At 48.8% G+C, this 19,093-nt stretch overlaps 1 protein-coding gene across 1 annotated transcript in view; it reads right to left on the bottom strand.

Moving 5' to 3' along the window:
- The window catches only part of NRXN3 (neurexin 3), a 1,531,407-nt gene extending 1,518,750 nt beyond the window's left edge, over positions 1–12,657 (bottom strand). Inside the window, exon 1 of the mRNA XM_054513824.2 lies at positions 12,373–12,657. The gene's annotated coding sequence lies outside the window, so the exon portion shown is untranslated. The remainder of the gene's footprint in view (positions 1–12,372) is intronic.
- Between the last annotated feature and the right edge of the window lie 6,436 nt (positions 12,658–19,093).

Raw genomic sequence — 19,093 nt, 5'->3', positions numbered from 1 at the left:
CCATAACCCACACACTAGCCAACCTTCCTACCTCCCACACAACCCACCCCTTCTCCGAGAAAGCTTCCCTGCCTTCTCATTTCTGTCTCAATTCCAGGAATCTGGAGAAGGGCTTCAAGTGTTAGCCTCATCAGAGTCAGAGCCCAGGACCGAGGCAGCCCCCACCTCTCCAGGACCCAGAGAAAAGCAGATGAGAAGCTAGACTGCCCACTTCTGACGTTCCCCCCCTACCAGCACCACCCTGTCAACCCCAGAAGAGACACAGAGCAGGGCACCGAGAGGCCTCTGTCTCATGGGGCACTCGTCTGCATGTACAGATTCGCTGACCTGTTGGTCAGGTCAGAAAGGAGGTTGAAGAAATGAATTCCCATGTCCTGGCAACCTTTAGAGGAATTTAATATTTTACCAGTGCCTTATGAATGCATCTCTTTTCTCTTCGCACATCTTCCTGCCTCTCCCTCGTGACTCTAGACCAAGTCCGTGACCTGAGTCCCTATACTTCTTCCTACCTCTACTCACATCTGCTCAGTGCGGATCAGCTCAGGGTGGGCCGGAGGACCCCACAAGGCAAGGGCAGAGGAGACCGCAGGTGAACACGTGGTGGGTGTTCAGGGAGGCACCGGACAGAGGAGGACGGGGGAACTGCAGGTGACCAGCATCTCACTAATTAGCAACAGGTGGGGCTGAAAGGTGGGGGAGATGGAGTCAGAGGGTAAGCATTCCCTATGGGCTTGTGGGCCAACAGACCTAGAAGGCCGGCCTGGTGGCTCTTGCCAGAGGGAAAAAATGACACAGAGGGGCAGCCATGCCCCAGAGAGGTCCTTTGCTCACCCAGGTTCTCCCTGACCCAGAGCAAGCAGGCCTGTGGGCTCTGGGGGAATTGCTCCTGTCAGCCGCTCTTTGTGATTAGCACTGCCCAACAGGTGAGATCCAAGCAGCCCAGACGGGGCAGGCTGCAGAGGGTCCATATTCTGTAAACTTAACCTCTCAAAGCTTTGGTGTCCTCACCTGCAGAAAGAGGATAAGAATTCCTGCTTGTCTTTGTTGTGGGTATTCAGTGACATAACATTGGTCAAGCATTTTGTACGAAGCTTGGCATCTAGAGCTCCATACATGGCCAGAATTATCAGCATTTTCTTAACTTCTCTGGTTTTTCCTCACCCCCACCTCATCCTTCGGCTCTCAGAACAAGTACCAGTTCTTCTCACTCTGAGGGGGGATGTTCGGCGATGGGGGAGGGGGGCGACAGAGAAACCTCAGTTGTCTTTCCAGCCTGGGCACTTCTCTGTGCCTCAGCTTCTTCATCTGCAACAAGACAACAATAATAACAGTATCCCTCTTCCAAGACTAAGTGTAAAGATTAAGTGAGGGGATATGGGTGATGCGCTTACAATAGGGCCTATCTATAGTGAGCACTCAATGTTAGCTCTCATTTCCTCCATGCCATCATTCTACTTAAGGCTCCATAATTCTCAGAGCAACCCCTACTTTTCCTTCACAGCACTCATCATAATTAATAATTATATATTTCTTGCTGTTGTTTAATACTTGCCCCTCCACCCAAGTGTAAGCCCCATCAGGGATCAGCCAAGTGTCTCTCTTGATTGTGGCTGTATTCCCAGCACCTGGTACAGTGCCTGGATACAGTAGGTGTTTAATAAATATCTGTTGGATGAATAAATGCATGAATAGATGAATAGAATATTAGTGTTGGCATGAACACCAAGGTCCCTTCCAGCTCTAAGAGTCTCTGACTAGTCTCTATTTTTTGACAGCTTTGGAAGAAAAGTTTAAAATGAGCCCCAGAGAAGCTGTTTCACCGATCCCCGGGGAAGGCTCAGGATGGTTGCTGCTGACAGACTTCCAAACACTCAAGTTGTGCAGAGATTTACTCTGATTTTTTTAAAACCTGAGGAGGGAGCCTGTTGAATTTCCAGGTTGGGATCCTCCTCTCGTCCCTCGGGGCCACTGCACCCAGGGCACTAAACACAGCTCTGCACTAGGTAGCGGGGACCCCAGCGAGGTGACAAGCCTTCCCATTTGAGTAGTGGACAGCCAGTCATGAGCAACAAAGGCCAAATCTCACCAAGCAACAGGCAACCACAGCAGACCCTGTCCTCACCTATTTGCCCTCCAAAGAGAGAGGGCTTCACAAGTACTAGCATGGAACACAGGGGGCTCTGAGGCTGGCCCTGTATGTCACGCTTTCACCCGGCCACAGAAAGTACTTGCTTTTAATGCAGATTCCTGGGCCCCCCAACTTAACTCCCATGTGCAGTGGGCCTGAGAATATGCATTTTGTAAGAGCTCTCCAGGCGTTTTGATGTGTACCAAAGTCTGAAAGATGCTATTCTAAATGAGAAGGAAACCGATCACAGTCAGCCCTGCCCCCACCGGGTCCTGGGTGTGTATAATCGATTATTTCCGCAGTTGCAACATAACTCTGGAAACACCTGCCAACACCCACTTCGTAGCAGAGACTGTTCTGGACCACTGGTTTGCAAGCCTGACGGAATCACCCAGGCAGCTTTAAAATATACTGATGCCAGGGTCTTACCCCTAACCATTCTGATTTAATTCGTATGAGGCGCAACACAGGTTTGGGATTTAACATGGTGATTCCAACATGCAGCAAAGTTTGAGAACCACTGCTCTAACTTAACCCTCACCACCCAGCTCACTGTGCAGGCTCCAAGCACCACGAGCACCCCAGAACAGCCTCCGCCCGACCGGACGCCCAGCCCGGGCTGCCACGGGCCGAGAAAGGAAGGGACGGTGGGGGTCACACGGCAAGACCCTGGACATTTCTGGGGCACATGATCTGGTCAGACCATCCATCCTAAAGGCCCCACGTGTTTACCTCCCAGAAGTTACAGGTGACTTGCTGAGCAGGTACCGTGTCCTCGGTGTGGACGAGGCAACGCAGGACAGCTGCAAAGGTCCCCAGAGTCCTCTTTACTAAAGTGGGACCTCAGCTCTTAACTCAGCACCATTCACCAGCTCTGCGACCACACGCAAGGTCATCTCGCCAGGCCTCACTTTCCTCGTCTGTAAAATGGGAATAACGTTCCCTGACGCTCCGTCACCGCTGCCTCACAGCCTCTGTGCGAGGCGCTTGCTGCGGCTGCTGGCACACGGTAATGGCTCGATCCGTCTGAGCCAACGGTAAAGTGTCAAATGGTCCTGTTTGCTGCCTATCAGATGCTTCACTCTTTTCTCTTTTTTTCCTTTACGGGAGCTTGGACCCTTGGCGGCTGTTCTGCCAACCTCAGATACTTTCTACTCCTCTGGGGCCCCCTTCCTTGCCATGCTTTGCCAGTTCTTTGCTCTTGAATTTGCCACTTAACTTGCCTGAGACTCAGTTTCCTCATCTCCAAAGTGGGGGCATAAAAGCACTAACCCCATGTTTACTGAAAGAACTGGTGAGCTGCGCTATGCAGAGTGCCAACACGAGGCCGGGCACAGGGCAGCTCAACAAAGCGAAGAGGCCGGGGAAGGTGAAGAATCATCCTTTTTCCTCCTTGAACTGAAGTTCGGCAAAGAGCGCTCTCTATCTGCTCTGGGGGCCTGTGGGTAGAAAAGATGCCTCCTAAAGGCCCCTAAAGGAGATGGGAATTCCAAATTTGGAGCCAGGGGAAGAGGCAGCCCCAGCTCCCCTCCACCCCCCTGGGGCAACGCTGCAGAATGCTGACTCCAGCCTGGGGCCCCTCTTCCCAGCTCCCCATCCTCCTCCCTCCATTTAGCTCTAGCAATCCAATTCCCTTTCCTCCACCCGGAAATCGATGTTTAATTAACACATTATTGGAAAAATAAACACAGTCTTCAATGGGACTACAATGAAGCTAATGCAGCTCAGCCTGGGGGACTCAGACCAACCCCTCGGTCAGAAAAGTGCTCTTCTCTTCCCTCCCTCTGAACCAAGAAAAAGTTCTTCCTTTCTCCATGGAGTCCTCCAGCCTGCAGAATCCATATTCTTCCCTCTGTGTATTCCCCTCCCTGGCTCTAGGCAGTGAGACCACTCATCCCTTCTTACCCTTGACCTGATGACATGGACACAGAGGGGAGAGGTGGGATTTGGTGTCAGTACACACATCACTATTCCACGTGGGAAAGAGGCACCTTCTTCTGGATGCCCCCAGCCTCTACCTATGAAGTTGTGGATGAGCCACCTCCCCCCTGCTCTCCTGACTCATCCAACTGAAGGGTCAGCAGCTGTCTTGCCCTGACTGACTAGGAGGATGTGCCCTCGATGCCCCATCCAGTCCTCGGCCTTGAGAGCTGATCTGAAGACCTCCCCTCCTCTAGTCCCCATTTTACATGTTCTAACTGCTGCCCCTTCTCCTCCAGGGTTCAAGGTGGGAAGCAGTGCAAGTTCTCAGAAAGAGCATGAATCCTAGAGTCAGACGAAAGGTCTATTTGTTCTCACTGTCCGACCTTAGACAAGCTATTTAACCCCATTGGTTTCCTTGTCAGACAAATGAGAATACCACCTATCTAAAGCAAATATGGCAGAACACCATGCTTTGCTAACAGCAGGTGCTAGATGACAGTCCATTTGCCAGACTTTCCCATGGAGGTCCAGGCCCTTCTGCAGGGGCCATGGGGAGTGTGGGCTCATCAAGGTTCAGGGCCATGGAATAAAGCAGAGGTAAATACATTGCAGGTTCTCTGCCTTCTGCCAACTCACCACCATCCCAAACAACCTAAACTCATTTTTCTGACAAGGTGCCTGAAGCAAGGAAGAAGGTAACAAACACCACGGGGTACAGAGTTTCCAAGTGCCATCAAAAAGACCACAGTTGCAAGGCTAGCAGTGTCCTCTTCCCAAGCCTAAAGTGCCTCGGACTGGCAGCAACATCTTCAGCATGTCCCAGAGTTGTGGGTCAGACTGCCCAGCAAGTGGGTCAGCTCTCAGAATCATGTTCCCAGACTTGGGGACCTGAAGGACAGGCCCACAGAGGTGGTGTGACACAATAGTTAAGACCAGAGGCTTCAGAGCCAGCCCCACTGAGTCTGAATCATGACCATTGCCATTCCCACCTGCAGGACCTTGGACATATTATTTAACCTCTATAGGCCAGGGCTGGTGGAGGAGGGGGGGGGTGTTGTAATACAGAAATGATAATAGCACCTACCTCATAAGGTAGATAATGCATGTCAGGGGCTTAGCATAGTATCTGGTGCACAGTAAGACTCAAATGTTGGCTAGTGGTAGTGTAGTAAGACTAGTGAGGTTAGTAGTAATGGTGATGTTGATAGTAAAACTAGTCAAGATTCAGGTCTTCATCCTTGAAAAATGGGGACAAGTGGAAGTACCTCTGTGGAAAGGCTCTACTCCCAGTCACCTTCCTCCCTAGAACTGGATTTCCCCCTCTTGCATTCCCCTTTCCTCTCTGTACCCATGAACAGAAAGTGGGTGATGCCATTTCAAAGAAAGATGACTATATATTTTATCATCCAAACCAGGCCACTTTTGAGAGTTAATAGGTACACTATGACAAAGGCCTAGACGGGAACTGTCTCTGCAAACCGGGGCATCTGGTCACTCCATCTCAAGGTCCCACAGAAAGAGCTTCATGCCCTGTCCCAGGTCCTGGCACAAGGTAAGTCTTCCCTGGCTCTCAGAATCTACTTTACTCTGGCCTCTGTTCCTCCACTGCCCTGACCCCCTCAACACACACACACACAAAATTATCTAGGATGTCTAACCCCTCCCCAATTCAAGGTCAAGGCCAACCCTAGGGGAGAGCAGAGGGACTTGGCAGGGGCCCTTCACCCACAATTCATGACCTCATGCTCCCCAGCCAGCCTCTGGACACAGAAATGAAACACACTGAGGCTAAGGTCTGAGCCCATGCGTCCCTTTCTTGAGAAACAATGGAGCCAGTCTAGGAGAAGCACACATGCTCTCAAGGCTATCAGGACCCAGAGACAGCTGCTTGGACTTCTGAATGGAGCCCCTGCTACATCTAAGAGTAATCTTAATGGGCAGGGCTACATGGGATTGAAAACCCGGAGCATGCTACTGCGGTCTCTTCCTCCAGCACAATTAGGGGATGACCCTGACCAGCACTCAGGGACTCCAGTGACCTTGGAGTATAGGCCACCAGTCTTCCTCCAGTCTCCCTCTACTCTGCCAGAGTCAAGTCTGCCCTCTGTAAAGGCACACCTAACCCACCCACCTCACCAAGACCCACTCCTCTGATGGAGGAAGGAGGAGAACTACGAGGGGCCCTCAGGCAGCCACCAGCACAATACCCTTTGGGAAAGGACACACATCCCACAAGGCAACATGATACTGTGCCAAGAGCACTACCTGCGCAGCCAGGAAACCTGGATTCCGGCTTTGTCTCTGGGTCAGATTTGCCATATGACTTTGGACAAGCCCCTTAATCTCTCTACACCTCAGTTTTCTCATCTGTATTGGAGGGCACTGAATGAAATGATGGCTCATCTCCCTTTTACCTCTAACAGTATAACACAAGGGTCATGAACTTGGGCTCTGGAAAAAGACAGATCTGAGTTCAAATCCTTGATCTGCCACTTTAGTAGCTTACTTTGTGTAAGTCTAAGCCTCAATCTCCTCCTCTGTTCAAGGCAGATAATAAGAATACACTGCATTGTGCTGTTTGGAGAATTAAATAAGATAATAAATGTTTACAAAAAAAAAAAAAACCCATCTTCATGCAGAACTTGAAATATATTAAGATCCTCCAAAATGGCAGCTAGTAGTGATATCATTACTATTACTAGTACCACTATGATGATGATGACTAATATTACAGGGATCGTGAAGGAGGCAGAGTCCCTCTGAGTCAGGCATGGAGACCTTTCTCAATCAGAAAGTTGCACACTTTCCAATCCCTCCAGCAGATCTGGGACTTGCAGGGAGGGATAAGACAGCCAGAGACAAAGTTCACCTTTCCCAGAAGGCAGGTCCAAGGTGTTAGAGAAGAAAAGAGAACCCCAACACCAAACCCATATGGTTCTTTCCTCCAGTCAACGAATATTTGTTGAGCACCTACTATGTGGCTGGAAGAGTCCTAGGCACTGAGAACGCTATAATGAACAAAAACAAAGTCCCTGAGCTCCTGGAGCTTGTAATATAGAGGAGACAAGATCACCTTAACCCCTCAATACATAATGTAGTATTAGGTAGTGATTAGCTGATTGGAATTAAAGGCAGGATAACAGGCTGGAAAGTGGCAGTGGTGGGGTTGGAGGGCTATTTCAGAAAGCCAGTCAGGATAGTCATCTCTGAGCAGGTATCATTTGCGCAGGGGCCAGCAGGAAGAGGCGGGGAGCAGGCCCCACGCAGAGCCCCTGCTGGAGCCCAGGACTGCCACCTGTGGCTGGCCCAGCCGCAGGGCCTCACTTAGCCAACTGCAGAGCAACCGGGGCTGGACCTCAAGGATCAGAGCTGCAGCTCAGCCATCTACCCCTGCAGGTGCGTGCCTGGGGGAGACCAGGCCTGATTCACAGTGGGCGAACTAACGTACCAAGCAGGTGTATTTCTAGGAGGCAAGCTTTGGAAGGGACACTTCTACTTCTGCAAGTCCCCCACTCACACATAAGGGTCTTGTAAGGAGAAGGGAGGGGGGAATCCCAAGAATATTCTCTTCTCCGGTTTTGGGCACAAAAATTTGCCCCCAAGGCATCCTACTCCCTATTTCTCCCCTTTCTCTGACAATGACGTAACCCTTTCTCCCTAACTCCTCAAGGTCAGCCCCGGAAAGGGAGAGGGACGTCAGAAACAGAGGACAATCAGCATTTTGCTCTGGGGATTTTTCTTTCAGGCAAAATGTTTGCCAATTTCCTTTATAATTGCCTAAAGAGGGACACACCTTTAGCCAAAGGAGACGGAAAATGGCGTCTGGTAGTGAAGGCAGCCGAACCCTGAGCACTGGAGCACCGGGGCTCGGCTGCTTTCCCGGCCCAGGGCGATTTCAGCTCCTGGGGGGCTGTAGCCTCCACCAAGGCCCAGCTGCCCAAGGGTGGCCAGTGCTGGGAGGGCAAGGCTGTCCTCCCAGCTCTGCCTGGGGCTCGGGAGGTGGCAGGGGAAACCCTCAATTTTGCCCACCTCTCCCCCTTCAGTCTGCACCCGCCCACCAGTCATCCACGAGCACCCCCGCCCACAGGCTGGCTTGGGGACGCGGGGACCTCATGTGACGCTTCTGCCGGAGACCCGAGAGGCTTCTCCCCCTCCACCCCCTTCTCAGCTACCCTGAACACTCCAATGCCCTCTGTCTGAACACCCCTGCTTTTTGCCCTCCCCTCCCCAAGGGGAAGTCAGCTTCCCTTCCCTGGCACCTCTGCACCTCTCCAGAGCCCCGCGCACGGCCACAGCCAACAATCGCACTCCCGCTGCACAAACAGGCAGGCAGCCTCCTGCGTGACCCGCACACATGGTATTGACCCTCCCATGTGGTCCAACTGGAGGCACACCGGTGTTTGACGGAACACAAACACCCCTCCAGCCCCCTCCCAAAAGGCAACACAAAGGCCACCAAGAATTTCAAGACCAGGCAACATCGGACATCAGAGCGAGAGCAGGGTAGGACAAAGACATCATTCCATCCTCGCAAGGAACGATGACAATTCGGGGACATTCTGCAGTGCCCTCTGGCTTGACACAGCCCACTGAGCAGAGCTGTGTGTGGTGGCGTGTGTGAGAGAGCATGCATATGTGTGGTGTGGGGGTGGTGTCTGTCTCTATGTCCAGGCAGCAAATCTCCCCCGAGGTAACCCAGTCCAGACTCCGCTTTCCCCGTAACCTTCCTCCAGTGTACCGCAAACACATATTACACGGATGGTTAAATTGGATCATTATCACTGGGTGCTTATTTGGCAAAAAAAAAAAAAAAAAAAAAACACCATTAATGTCATCTACCCCCACTCCAATCCCCTCCTCAAGAAGTCCCCTCCCCCAAAGACTCTCCAACATGTTAATCCCATGAACTGCGACACACCACAGCTTTCGGGAGAAAATAATGGCGAGGAGAAAGAAGAGAGCGGTGTGGGGAGAAGACGTGGATAGCGTTACTGCATTGCCCGTATGAAGATGGGTGGAAAGGAGCCATGGTGGAGGTAGGGGCGGGGAGAGCCACGGAGGGGAATGAAACCAAACGAAATCAAGTCCTTGGTCGCCTGTGTCGGTGCTAGAGTGCGTGTGTGCAAGAGCTTGTGCAAGTGCGTGTGTAGATGTGCCGACTTAGCCCTCCTATCAGAAGGCTGCATCCGTGTGGCATGTAGGAAAGGCCATCGCACCACTGTTGTGTTGCAAAAAAAAAAAAAAAGGAAGAAAGAAAGAAAAGAAAAGAAAAAAGAGCCGCAGAGCCATCAGAATCAGAATTTTCTCATGGAGATGGAAAGGGCTAGAGGAAAGGGGGAGGGGGCCATGGGGTAGGGGAGAGCGGTGCGTGGCAATGGAAGGCAAGAGCATGGTAGAATTGGGGGAGGATGGGGGGGACATTGGTGGTGGGGTGGAAGACACTGCACGAGCACCTGAGACACAAACGCACACAATACCCAAACGCCAAGCCCACTGCTTCACTGTTCATCTAAGACTGACAACCTGTCCCCCATCTCCCGCTGCCTCTCTGTGCCCCCAAAGCTGGTGCGGGTGGATTTCTCTATCTCAGTTTTGCAGCAGTGAGGGCTAATTACAACCAAGCCCCCTTACCGAATTAACCCCTCCCCTCCCTCTCTTTTTCTCTCTAAAAGGCCAATTGAAGAATAATGTGTTTTTAGAGATAATGGATTTTTTTTTTTTCCCAAGGAGCGAGAGAAAGGGGGATGCAGGACAGAAATTCTGCAAACCGGTGACTTCCGACCTCACCTCCGTCTCCCCTCATGTCTCCATTCGCTGTAGCATCTCATCTACCATTTCCCAACCGTTCCCTTGTCCCCCACCACCCAAAAGAAAAGACCTTCCTACCATGCACATCGACAAACACATCAACCGCCACCCAATCTCAGTAGCCGATCTCAAAACCCCAAGCATCAATCCACCTCAATACATTCTTTCCCTTATATAAGCAGCAAATCATCAACATATTCAGTAGAAACGCAGCATTAAAAAGAAATTAACCAAAAAAAGAGGCCAGACCCCCGTCAAACCCCCAATAATTATTAGCAGGGAGCTACCAGAGAAGCAAAGAGGTAGTTGTCTCTCAAAATCTAGAATCCCTTTGATTTCTGGCCCCGTCGTCCTAAGAAACAATTTTTTAAATCATTATTTCACTAGAAAGGGCCGGAAAGCTCCAGAAAAGGGCATTCGCACAGTCCGGTTGTTTAAAAAAAAAAATATTAACCCAGCCCTGTTGCTCACTTTAATAGCGAACTTCCAGCATCCAGCCTTTTCCCCCTCTTCCAGAAGGAAGACTGGCTCGCAGGATGAACCCCAGGCTGCAGAAAATGGGCCAAGAGCCCTTGCTCTCCACTCCCCAACCAAAAAAAAAAAAAAAAAAAAAAATCAAACAATAGGAATATCTCTGCACAACCAGCACCCGTCTGAAATATCGTTTGCCCCAATATCACATAGGCAGATTAAGCTAGAAGATTAAAAAAAAAAAAAAATACCAGCCTTGTTATGTCTTTCTCCCCTTCATCCCTCCGCCACGTACCCAGTAGCCCTTAGGTAAACTTGCCCATCATAACCAGCGGGACCATTTTAACTCGAAAGGCGATGCAGAAGCCCTTGAACGGTGAAGGAGGCTCTACTCCACAACAGCAAATTCATAAAGGGCTAGTTCTTCGGGTTCGCCAGACCTAACCTCCAGGTGCCCCCAGATAGACTATCCCACGCACAGAGTCACCCAGTGCGCTGGGAGTTCAAATTTCCATTGGAACCTTCATCACAAAGGCAAACGGTCATCTGACCCCTGAAACTACACTGTCCTCCAGGTGTGACAAGGAGTGCCCCTCTTGCTCCCAGGGCCATCCACAGGACCCAGGGCAGAGAAAGAATTAAGAATGTTGAGGTGGATCGGTCCGGTAAAAGGAAACTCTCTCCCCAAGCGGGAGTGACCGGAGGAAGCGGGGAGAGGTCAGCTCCTACTCTCCCACTTCTCCTAGGTGGTCTGACTGTGTCTCACTCCATCCTAGCCTAGCTCTCAATGATCTCTGACCTTTGCATTTAAAAAAAAAAATTAAAAATAATGATCAGGGGAAAGAATCCTACCTTACCTAAAGCCCAATAAGAGTTAGCAAAAATATAATTTTCTCACTACATGATGCTATTTCTACATCCAGATCAAAAGAGAAGGCATTTAATGGAGGGAGGAAGAAATTTATTTTTTTTAACAAGTAATCACAGGGGAAGTCACCTGCAAAGCAGCCGAGCCCATAGGTTGGTATTACATCACTGGCCTAGGAAGGGATGGGGGGTGGGGGAAGGACAGATTATTTTTCCCTTGTCATCAGGATGATGTTTCTAAAGCAGTTAAGTTTCATGGTGAAAAAAGAGAGAGGAAAGAGCCAAAACTCTGGGTACAACACAATGCCTTGGAAAAAAAAAAAACAAACATCGAACCAGCCTTTAAGGTCACTGAGAGCTTGCAAAACCCACAGTGCTTACACAGAGTCGAAGTTTTCAGGCAAGCCTGCTACTAAATCATTAATATAAATAAATGGAAGGCAGAGGAGGAAGATTCCCTTGTAACAGATCCAAACAGGAGCGCACACGCGCACACACACACACACTCCCTTTTCACCTTCTCTGATTATGCCCACCTTCACAAGAAGATAGCACGAGTCCAACCTGAATCTTCAGACTCAAGAACCACCTCCTCACACCCCTTCTTAAAAAAAAAAAAAAAAAATCTTACTTACACACACACACACACACACACACCTCAATTCCTCAACAGCTAGGGAAATCCCTGTCTCAATTCAATTTTGTCTTATGATCCTCAGAGTGTCTCTTCTCTTTCTCATTTGAACCAGTCCTTTCCCCAGAAAAAAAAGATAATTAGAGGGAAAGTAGCTACAAAATGCCAAAAAACTATCTGCCCAAAATGAAGTGATGGGCATACATCCTTTCAGACTAATAATCCAAGCTAATAGGAGAAAGACTTAAAAAAAAAAAAAAAAAAAAAGATTAAAAAACCTAAAACATTCTCTGACTTTTCCAACATCTGGAGCGAGAGGACTCAACTTCCAGGAGCAACTGAAGGAAAAGAAAGGCAGTTGAAAAGCCATTCCCATGGTCAGCCAAGGCTCTCCGATCCAGCATCCAAAAAAAAAAAAAATCTAGGTTGGTCGCTCCCAACTGAAAACTTCTACCCTCTCAGGAGCAACCTCTTCCCAGAACGAACAAGAACCTTGAGTTGTTTCACACCCTGCCTGCCTTCCTTTCCCCCCAAACCTTACCTTTCCAGTTGAACAGAAGATTTGGGATCTGTTTGTTTGTTTGATGCTTAATCAACTGACTTTGCTGGGTATGTTTCCTCTTTGGGAAGGTTCAAATTCCAGAATCTTTCTCTCTCCTTTTCCTTCTCTCTCTCTCTCTCTCTGGGAGGGAGTGGCGGGGAAGAAGGGAGGGGGGTGGCGGAGGTGTGAAAAGCCGGTCCGCGGTGGCTCTAGACGCTGGCGGCTGCGAGAGAGAGGAGGACACGCTCGCCTCTCCCTCTCAAGGAGTTGGATGCAAGAGGAGATGTGTAGGGCTGAGCTCGGAGCCTGAGACTGCCGGGGAGCCCAGGAATTTCACGCACTCCAGAGCCAGCCCCTCCCTCTCCCACACAGACCCCGGCATTTAAAGAGACAGCCAGGCTGCCTGGCTCAGGGCTTCACCTCTTCCCTGACTGTTTTGCAAACAGCCGAGAAGATATCGTCAGGGAGGGGCACTGTGCAGCCCCCTATGACTAAGAGGCAGTGTCAGGAGCTCAGTTCTCCCCCGACCCCAGCCTGAGGAAGGTTCTTTACCAGAACCGGGGCGGGCATTGAAATAAAGACAAAATCCTCATTTACAGCTTCCGTAGACTAAGCCACATGCTGAAGACACATGTGTCTCATTGCAGCCAGGAAGTGGAGAGGAGCCTGACCTAGAAGTGTGCCTCAGTTTCCCCAAGTAGCCACTCCTTGCGAAATCAGGGCAATCCTTGAGCTTCTGGTGGAGGCTAGGGCTGTAACTAGGGCACAAAGTCATTCCTTCAACAAGCATTTTGAATGCCTGCTTAGGATGAGGCACAGTGCATAGGACAAGGTCTGGGGACATAGAAATGAAGGTGACAAATTGGGCTTCCCATCCAAGGGCTGCTAGCTACAAAGACAGATGGAGGCATAGCCAACCGTATCCACAGGGGCTTCGAGCTAAGAGGGACAGAGGCAGGGGTCTAGTGCTGTGGTGGGTCAGGGGGACAGCTCCCTTCCGTGGCTCACAACCTGAGCTCAGGGCCTAGATATTTCCACTGCACTCCCCCCAACCCTTTGAAATTCATAGCCAGTTTTGCTGAATTAGTCTGTGTCTGCGGAAACATTTCCCCATTCGAGCCTAAACAAGAGATGACAGTCGGTGGCACCAAACACAAGGTTTTGTTCAGCATCAGGCCCTGGTGCTTCACCAGGGAAAAGAGCCCCACCCCCCTTTCTTCTCCAACCTCCCCTTTCTAAGGGCTCCAGGGCACATCCTTCCTCTGGCCAGTGCCAATGGCAGGAATAGCCACTAACAACTGTTGAGCACTTACCAAGTGCAGTCACATGGGTCAACTCATTCCGTCCACTGAGACTGGTGCTATTTGACAGTTGTCCATCTTACAGTTGAGGAAATCAGAGCTTTAGGGAGGCTCGCCAAGGTCACACAGCCAGAAATAACCAGAATGAATTTGAACTTGGGTCTAGCTGACTCCAGAGCCTGCCTGCTTAGCCACGGTGCTATATCGCCTCCCTTCTATGGAGGGTAGTTCTTAAATTTCTGCTCTTTCCTGGACATTCTTCTAGCCATCCCAGCACTTACCCAACCCAGCAAACTTGGATAGCACATGTACCGTGCATTGTGCTAACCCGAAACAAAATGAGTAAGACAAGGTCCCCGCCCCAAGGAGTCCACGCTGCATTGGTGGAAGACAAACATGTGTTTCTATAAAGCAAGGGATCAACAGCAGTCATGAAGCAACATAAAGAAAGCTGTTCGGGACTGTCAAGAAGCAAGTGATAAATTCTGATTTGGAAATGGGGGATATTAAGGCATGTGTGGTGGGCTAAAGTGGCATTTGGGCTGGGCTTGAACAGATACATGCAATACCAGCATTCCTAGCCAACTTTTCAGACTGCTTTACCTTTTAGATCATAGTCTTATTTTTTTATGTTTCTTTGGGTCCCCAATCTTCAACACCACCATGGTATTCGGCACCCAATAGGAATACAAACAAACATGCCTTAACGGATTAATTTCATGCATGACACGTCACCTTCTGCCCGTTTATGCCAGACCTGAACAGCCCTAGCCAGCTGATCTATATCCTCCTTACCTCACCTTTCTTGAAGTCCATGTTCCTTATTTGTTCTCAGAACACAGAAGGGAAATTCAAAGAACACAGTGCATGGGGTTGGGCAAGCTGTCTGGAGCTCCAGGGAGAAGAACCATATAAAGAAACCGCCATGATCCAACAGGATGTTGGGAACAACTGTACACTCACTTTTGGGAGCAGCAGGAAGAGACTTAAGGGACCCCACGGGGACGTGAGGGCATAAGCCCAAAGGGAAAGCCTGAGGGCTCCCTGCCTTGAGATGTCAGCTCCCATCAGACTTCTTTGGCCAACACCAGCCTCGGAAAGACATCCTCTAGAGAAGTCCACTGCACGTCTACAGGACAACCTAGAGGTTAGGACACAAACCTGGATTCCAACCCCCAACTTAGCCACCTATGTTCCATGTGACTTGAATAGTTTTCTTTGCCCTCTCCCAAGTCTTAGCATCTTCACCTACAAAACAGTGAGAACACCTGTACTTACTTCATAGAATTGCTGTGAGAATTAGTGATAAAATAACACACAGAACACCTGCCCCACAGAAGGGCTAAACAAGTTTCTGCTATTTCTACCCAAAGGTCTGCCTTTGCCCCTGCATGGGATTATTAACTTTGGACTGCCCCCTATAGTTAGCATTCTCTTATTTCATCATTTCACTTTTAATATTTTAACTTACTGAGTATCACTGTAAATTACTTTCATTTACTTGTTTTTAGCCCTTTGCTTTCTAACCCTGTGTACTTTGAATATATTTGTTATTATCATTTCATTCCATTTAGTAGTTTCTTGGGCTTAAGTGTTACTTACCTTTCAATTACTCTGGTGTATTCTTTTAGTCTGCCTTTTATCATGAAATCTCTAGGCTCATTTTGTTCATTCCTCCATAGCATTTTAGCTAACTACACTCTGCTCATTCTCAGTGATCCAGAATTCCCCCCAGTTAGCTCCAGATTTATGAGGACGGATACGTACAAAAGAGCAGAGAAAGACAACATCAAAGACAATAAGCCAGGTCTCCTTGCAGACATGTAACAGAACCACAAGCATAAAACAGTATCAGGTGTTTGCCTAAATGATGGTGCCGTGTCAGCAATGTGCTGATTATTTTGAAAGGGAGGACTCAGTAGGGGCAACTGAAGCCCTCAGAGATTCCGGTCTTCCACTGCTTACACCTCTCACTGCCAGTCATAAGGCCACAATCAGAGGCCATTAGGTTAGAAGGTTCCCTTGTGGGAAGGAAGCCTATATTCCTTTCCCTCTGCCATGAGGCTGTCGCCTTTACTTAGTTCAGAGGGAAAACAAAATGGGACAGGGACTGTTTCAGCTTTTCTCAAACGTGCCAGACTGACGCTTATAGGATGGAGCATGGAACAATTTCATCGCCAATCAAAAGAACAAGTTGTCCGTGACATCCTGGAAAAAAAAAAATCAGGTTAATGTAATGATGATAATGACCGTAATAAAAACCACCACTACCCCAAGTCACCCTGCTGGCCCTCTACTTGGCAGCCTCAGGTTAAGATCCCAGTGCTCTGCCAAGAGGACATCTGAGTTCAAATCCCAGCTCTACCATTTGCTGGCTGTGAGACCTTGGCCAAGTTACTAACATTCCAAGCCTCAGTTTTCTCATCTATCAAATGGGAATGATACCATACTCAACCATTTCCCATGATGATTATATCAAAAGCCCATCTATAATAGTAAATGGCACATGAAAAGTCCACAACAAAGAGTACCAGTTATCATTATCAGAGTGAGATTTTAAATATTTAATATCTGAGATAGTACAGGCAACGACCAATCAGCCTGGAAGCTGGCCATAAGAAACTGGTTTCACTCTACCAGGGCATACCAACTATCAGTCCTGATCGTAAGTATTATTACTACCTGCCAGGTACTAAAGTAAGCCCTTGGCATGTGCTAATGCATTATCTCATTTAATTTTCCACAGTAAGTTGGCTTTATGTTATTTATTGAAATATATGCAATTGCGTATTTTGCGGGGGGAGGCAGAGGGAGAGAGAATCCTAAGCAGACTCCACGCTCAGCACGTACCCATAAAATCAGGGTTATAGATAAATAGACTTAACACATACATTCCTGTTGCCCTCATCATTCTTGTATATGAATTTCAGGGATTTGCTTTGGCTGGGAGTTTTAAAAAGTCATTATATAGCTTATTTCTTTTACTTACTGATTCATTCAATAATCTTTAGAAGATAATGATGATGCTCAACAGCCTCAATTTCTTCATCCATTAAATGGGTCTACATACTGTCCTTTCTTTCTGAATTCTCACTGCTCTACCCCAACCAATCCTAGAAATATCAAAGGTTTCTCAAGCCAAGACCAAATCACTAGAAATTGGACATTCAACAGTTCTGCTAATCTACCTGGCCAGCACTTCAGTCAAGATAAGTTCTCAGGTCCTCACATGTCTTGCTCCTGAGCAGATTTCAAATTCAAGATCAAATGCTATTGGCTCAAAGCCGTTCGCCCAACGATCCCTGCTAATATCCTTTGTGCTCTTCTTTCCTCTCTCCCCCCAAGAGCTGTGCTACATTGCTGGCCTGCTGGAATGTATTTGACTTTCCGTCACCTATGTGATGATGTTTCCAGTGTTATTAATAAGCGACTGCTTATTAATTAGTATTATTAGACATGTACCGTGCAGTGCAGACAGTACCACAGAGGGGCCTGGCATCTTCAAGAAGAGGATTTGTGCAGAAAGATTTGTCCCTGCAGCGTAGTTAGAAGACACTGGGCTGGCAGTGAGTCCTGGGGAGCCAACAGCAGAAACCCCCAAATTCTGAAAGCTGTGCACCTAATCCAGGCTGCTTGTATTCTGGCATAGGATGGAAGGAGAGCAAGTGAACATGAGATCTGCAGGCATGTGATGGCATAAGCCCATCGGGGGAGCCTGAGGACGTTAGGGCCCATGGAGTGGTTCACAAGGCTGCAGGAAAGGCCAGCTCCTGGGAAGGCCAAAAGTCTCCAACTCTCAGATCCAAAGGGGAGCTCTCTACCCTCATTTTCCTTTCCTGCTTATCCTACAGAAAGAAAATATTCTCTGGGGCTTGCAGCCAGTAGAAGCCTCTCAGCCATCTCCATGAATTCAGGCAGGCTTTCGCCAGCTGAGAAGAACCAGCCCTCGGGATAGGACTTCTGACTCGGGTCTCAGGGAGACCCAGGCTAGGATGCGGAAGGGCATCCCTGCGGCCGTATCCTTCTCCCTGAGCACCCAGGTGCAAGCCCCTCAGCGAGACTGAGGATGGCAGAATATCTCACCAAAAACTTCACAAGACAAAGACTGAGAAGGAAATTATTTCCTCCCACTCTGATCATTTGCAGAGCAATTCTAGAATTTCCTGCTTGGGGATCAAATTTTAACATGGTCCAGGTATATTTGGAGTGTTTAATAGGTTTGAATGTTTAAGTGACAGGGAGTTACCTATTAATAAGTGGTGACTGCTTTCAAAAAAAATCATCATTTTCTGCATTTATGATGGAAGTTCTTGTCTGTTTCACATTCATTCCTCCCACAGAGAGGTAAGAGCAGATGGGGTTGGCCCAGCCACTGTTAAACTGAGTGCTGAGAGGACAGTACCTGCACCTCAGGGAGAAGTGGCACAGTTGTGGTGGCAAAGGGCATGAACCCCGGCTCCAGCCTGCATGGGCTGGCGTCCATCTCTACCCCATACAAGCTTTGGGACGTTGGGCAGGTTGCTTGACCACTCCTGCTATCTGTTTCCCCTTCCATGGAGAAGGAGATCATGACAGGCCCTACCCTATAGGGGTGTTACAAAAATTAAATGATGTAATATTTTTGAAGTACTCAAACAGCGGTGGTCACAGGAGAAAGGCTATATAAGTGTTTGTTAAATAAAATAATAAAACTCCCCATCAGCACTACTCCCAGGAGACCCTTAATAATAATAATTAGTGGCAGTGGTAATGTGCTGGCTTTGGAATATCTCAGGATCAGACAGGAAAGATGTTAACTCTGCCATCATTCCTGGCAACCTTGCTTGTGGAGGTTCAACCAGGCCCAGTTCCCTGTGCCTTCCTGCTGCCCCATCGTCCCTCTCTCTCCCTCTACTGGACAGCCCTCATACCTACCCCTTTACACTGTAACACCAGCTCAGCTGCAGGTGCAGGCAGGAAAGGCAGCATCAGCAGCGATGATTTTGTGGAGTCCAAAGCATGCCTCATCTCCAACCCCATCCCCAGCAACCATTCTCTCTGACCCACGCACTAGGACTATTTTTAAATGATATACTTTTGCCCGGTTGTGGGGGGGGGGGGAGGAGAGAAGAAAGAAACACCCTCCCCAGGATTCAAGCTGAAGATGGAATGATTGCCAAATGCTAACAGCTTTTCGAACAGGACGCAGTTAAAAATATGTCTGAAATGGTTTTAACTCAAGCTCAAAAAATAGCTTAACTGACTGGAGAGCCACAGGCAGTGGGGGTGGGGAAGCAGATGAGGAAGAGGGATTCCCTTGGGAGGGGACACAGCAAACCTCATCACAGGGGCACAGGAGAGATGCCTGATTTATTTTCCCACATGAATAATACCTTTTGAAAACACAGACCAGATCTCCGGGGAAAGTAGTGACACCAGAA

The sequence above is a fragment of the Mirounga angustirostris genome, unplaced genomic scaffold (genome assembly GCF_029215605.1).
Source record: "Mirounga angustirostris isolate CCGP_5_RB_7025 unplaced genomic scaffold, mMirAng1.0.hap1 SCAF_9, whole genome shotgun sequence".
NCBI lineage: Eukaryota > Metazoa > Chordata > Mammalia > Carnivora > Phocidae > Mirounga > Mirounga angustirostris.
This window is presented reverse-complemented; position numbering and strand designations above follow the sequence as displayed.